This window comes from Mus caroli, chromosome 17 (assembly GCF_900094665.2).
Source record: "Mus caroli chromosome 17, CAROLI_EIJ_v1.1, whole genome shotgun sequence".
Classification (NCBI taxonomy): domain Eukaryota; kingdom Metazoa; phylum Chordata; class Mammalia; order Rodentia; family Muridae; genus Mus; species Mus caroli.
The window spans coordinates 19,435,254-19,440,038 of record NC_034586.1 but is presented as its reverse complement, the minus strand read 5'-3'; the positions used below and the strand labels follow the sequence as shown (position 1 = coordinate 19,440,038).

At 46.9% G+C, this 4,785-nt stretch overlaps 1 protein-coding gene across 2 annotated transcripts in view; it reads right to left on the bottom strand.

The window, feature by feature from the left end:
- Positions 1–4,785, bottom strand: part of Zscan10 (zinc finger and SCAN domain containing 10) — a 12,115-nt gene that overhangs the window by 6,301 nt on the left and 1,029 nt on the right. The gene's annotated exons all lie outside the window — the stretch shown is intronic.

The window sequence follows — 4,785 nt, the reverse complement described above, 5'->3', positions numbered from 1 at the left end:
AAAAAAAAAAAAAATTTAATGTGGCTTTCTGAGGAGTCCTTTCCTTTTGTCAAGGGTGATCACTCACAGCAGTAGAAGGTGAAGACAGAGTAACCATGCAAGGGCAAAAAAATCAGGGAGGGCTGAAGGGGCTGTGATTCAGTAGGTGAGAGTTCGCCCAGCATGCTAGCACCGCATAAACTGGGCATAATGAGGCAGGCCTACAGACAGAAACAGGAGGCAAGAAGACCAGGAGTCCCAGGTCACCCTCAGCAGCTATATAACAAGTCTTAGGGTTAGTCTGGGCGAGGGGTGGGGTGGAATTGGAAAAGGTGGGGATGTAGATAGGTGGCAATCGAGAGCGCTTGCTATGAAAGACGTGGCTCAGAGCTCGGATCTCAGTATCCACAGAACAAGCAAGAAATGTTTCCATACATTTCTGACCTACCAATGTTGGAGGCAGAGACAGGAAGATTGGTGGGAAAGACCCAGGCCCAGGAAGATATCTAACCCCAAGGACAGTTAGTTAGAGCTACCCAGCAGTTAGAGTGGGGCATCCCAGTGCTGTCTTTCTTTGCATTCCTATAGGTGTGCACATATGGGGCCATATGCACCACACACACTCTCACAAACAGAAATTGGACCTTTCTGGATGATTGTCCTATTGTACACCCATAGAGACGTGGTGTGACCTTTCACCTGCCCTATTAATGCATCCACTAGGGGCTCTGTGGAAGAGAGACTAAGGAGACAATCATTTCATCTCTTGGAGCTGGAGAGACATCTCTGTGGTTAAGAACACTTGCTGCCGCTCTTGCAAAGGACATGGGTCCTGTCTCAGCACCCACATGGGGGCTTACATGTATCTGTAACTCCATTTCCAGGGGATCCCAGGTAAGCACACAGTGTAATACACGCATGTATAAATAAATACATCTTTGAAAAAAATTCAGATTTATAATCCACTCCCTCCCTTTCACATGTGAAAAATGAGTTTGAGTACACTACAACAGAGCTGTGGGCTAGGGAGTCACAAGAGTCCCACTGCCTCTTCCTTCCTAAGGACTAGACTCAAATCAATTCAGTCCAGATCAATGAAACCTTTCAGTACTGTTCAGAAGGTTTAGCTCCTCTTTCCAGGCTGGGCATGGAACCCAAAACTCAGTCTCAGGATTAGGCAAATATTCTACGGTGCCACACTTCAACCAGTTTCCAGTTTAAGTTTTTCTTTTTTCTTTCTTTCTTTCTTTCTTTCTTTCTTTCTTTCTTTCTTTCTTTCTTTCTTTCACTTCAACCAATTTCCAGTTTAAGTTTTTCTTTTCTTTCTTTCTTTCTTTCTTTCTTTCTTTCTTTCTTTCTTTCTTTCACTTCAACCAATTTCCAGTTTAAGTTTTTCCTTTCTTTCTTTCTTCCTTTCTTTCTCTTCAACCAATTTCCAGTTTAAGTTTTTCCTTCCTTCCTTCCTTCCTTCCTTCCTTCCTTCCTTCCTTCCTTCCTTCCTTCTGTCCTGGAAGTCACTTTGTAGACCAGGGTGGCCTCGAACTCAGAAATCCACCTGCCTCTTGCCTCCCGAGTGCTTAGATTAAAGGCGTGCGCCACCCGGCCAGTTTAACAGTTTAAGTTTCTTAAAACAAAGTGGCAGTGACACTTTGGCTGTCTCTCCCAAGCCGACCTCGGATCTCCCTACCCCCCCCCCCAAACAGTGGGAGTTCCGATAGGGGGATGGGACCAGATACTTAGGCAGAACTTTCCACCTCAGTAACTGCAGCCCAGAGCAGCACCACACAGCGCTGCTGCACTGTGGGCAGGCGGGGGGGGGGGGGGGGGGGGGGGGGGGGGGGGGGGCGGCGGCGGCGGGCTATAACACCTTATCAAAGGTATCCAGGCTAGGCAAAGTGTCTCTGCCCTGAATTTTGTATAGTGTCCAGGATGAAGAGAGTTCTCTAAATTTCCTTTGTAGGAGAGCTGTATTGGGTGGAAGTGTTACAGAAAATCCAGATTTTAAACTGGCCTTGGGAAAGAGGGATGTGGTGCAAAATGATGACCCAGGCCTAACTCCTGCCCTGGGTCAGGTTGTCTCCTTCTTCTTCTTCTTTTTTTTTTTTTTAAGATTTTATTTATTTATTATATGTAAGTACACTGTAGCTATCTTCAGACACCCCAGAAGAGGGGGTCAGATCTCACTATAGATGGTTGTGAGCCACCATGCGGTTGCTGGGAATTGAACTCAGGACCTTAGGAAGAACAGTCAGTGCTCTTAACCGCTGAGCCATCTCTCCAGCCCAGGTTGTCTCCTTCTTGATCCCTTGCCTCCCAAGCACAGCCTGTCCAGTGTGAGCTCTTTCATTCCATAGGTGCTTTTCCTATTGCAATGACCTCGTCCAGTTCAGGGGCCCTGAAACACATCACCCACTGGCTGCTGTACCCTAATCACTGCTCACTGCAATCTCTTCCCCTGGCTTGAGCAAGAGGCATTGTTTCGAGTTCAGTAAGTTTTTGCCTGGCATTTGAAGTGATTTACTTTAATGACTTGAACACATGCAATGGAACAGCAATAATAATAATACGTAGTAGTTGTAATAGCCACTTTGAAGTTTTGAAATCCTAAGAATTAAAGTACGGTTCAGGGAAAAAAAAAATCTGTAATAAACACCCAAAAACTAGGAGGGTGAGGCTTGAGATGTAGTTCTCTTGGTAGAGTGCTAGCCCTACCAAACATGTGGGAAGCCATGGGTCCAATCCCCAGCATACAAATGCCCTCTAAATCCTAGAATTTGGGAGGTAGAGACAGGAAGATCAATTGAGTTCAAGGTCATCCTCAGCTCAGTTGGTGATTCAAGGATACACAACTCCGTCTCAGAAAACAACAAATACATTAGAAACAAAAAGGAAAAGGGGAGAGAGGTTATCGAGGCAGCCCCAGGTGAGGCAGGATTGAAAGTTTCAGGCTTGCCTGGACTTAAGTGAAGTACAAAGCTGGCTTGGGCAACTTAGTGAGATTCTTTCTCAAAATAAAAACACAAAGAGCGGTTGGAGTAGTATCTTAGGATCAGGGCCTGGGCCCAGCCAGCACATCGAGCCTTAATTTCTGGCTCACACACACAGGAAACAGCATTGCATTTCGTTGTCTGGAGAAGCATATGAAATATAATGTGGAGGCGCTCCAGGCTCAGAGCATGGCTGCTTTTCCGGAGCTCATGAGACTTCAAGTCCCAGCACCCACATGGTAACTCCCAACTGTGGGTGGGACCCAGTTCCCTCTTAGAGTGTGCAGATGCACATCCATACAAACCCTCTCTATATAACATAAATAAACCTTAAAGAAATAAAAACAACTGAAGAGTTAAGTCATTCTGGCCACTCTGCAGCAGATGCTCCTGAGTACCAAGCATTTAGCAGCCTAGTCAGTCGCCTGCTGCTCACTTCATCCGGCCCGGACTCACTTGCTAGATCGACCTATTAATCCTACAGGTTCAGAAAGACCAAGGGTGATTTACTCACAGCTTCACCCGGTGCTGCGATACTGCTTGCTAAAGTGGAAATGAGGTTCCGAACCCACTATTTCCGTCCTGCCCTATGAAATTTTGCCAGTATTAGCTGGGAGTATGACAGCATAGATAAGAAAGAGAGAATTCTAGATTCTGGTCAAGGCCCACCTAAACCACACAGCAGCTGGAACTTCTAGGTGAGGACTTGCCAGAGGTTTCCAAGAGATGGAATTCAGGCAAGTAGGCCTTAGAAAGTCTGTCCCTCCCCCAGGTCTCCAGGACAAAAGGCCTATTAATATGCATCTCTGTAGGGGGTTGGCTGGGTGTGGGGCGAGAAAGCTCTTTAGAGAAATCTGGTCGGTCTAAATTTGTATGTAGGTACTGCTATAAAATCCACCCACACACTAGGGAGCTAGAGTGGTCCACTGCAAGAAATAACCCCCTCTCTCTGCTAGTGGTCTAACTTGCTCAATTTTGTTGACTTGTTTTTTTTGTTTTTTGTTTTTTGTTTTAAGGCCGGGATCCCCTTCTGGTGCTAGGAACACATGGCATCGTCACTTCTGGGACCCTCCCTCATGTCCCCAAGGCCACAAATGCATCATGCTGTGTGGCCTTGGAGTCTCCAGCACAGTTACCCGCTCATTATAACCAAGACTTTTCTAGCTCTCAGCCTACCAGTAGGTCCCCCGAAACACCCTTCACTCTCCACAATGCTGTAAGCCTACACCCCAGCCCTTCCAACTCACCACTCCAGGTACCGACGCCTGAGGCCGAGATGTTTGGGGATCCTTGGAAGGATTCAGGGTAAGAGGCAGCGTAAGCTAGTCTGGGAAAGGAATCCCGGGAAATGGAACAGGAAGTTCCCTGCCTGACCCATCCCTTTCAGGTAAGGGGATAAAGGGGCTTCCAGGAATTAACCCTTCACCTCCCAGTCTGGGTGGGGTAAGGAAGAGGGAGGAGCCAGAAACAAACCAAGGCAAAAGTGATGACTCCAGATTGGAACTTTGCCAAGCTTCTGTAAGAGTTAAGTTACTCTAAGCCAGAGCTTCTCCATCTCCACGGGGACAGACTGATGCCCTTTTGGGGCCAAGAGCGTCTGTTTTACATGCTTGCTGTGTGTAGGCCTCTTTGCTTGCCTTTTCATTCATACAACAAATATTTATCTACATGTGTATCAAACAGCAGGCTCTAAGGACATGGAGCTAAACTGAGGAATGAGGCCCTGCCCCAGGTGGATTTGTGGATTTGGGGTGTGGGGGTTGCATTCCAAGGAACAGACGAGACTGCAGTCGTAAGAAAATAAAATAGGTCAATTAGA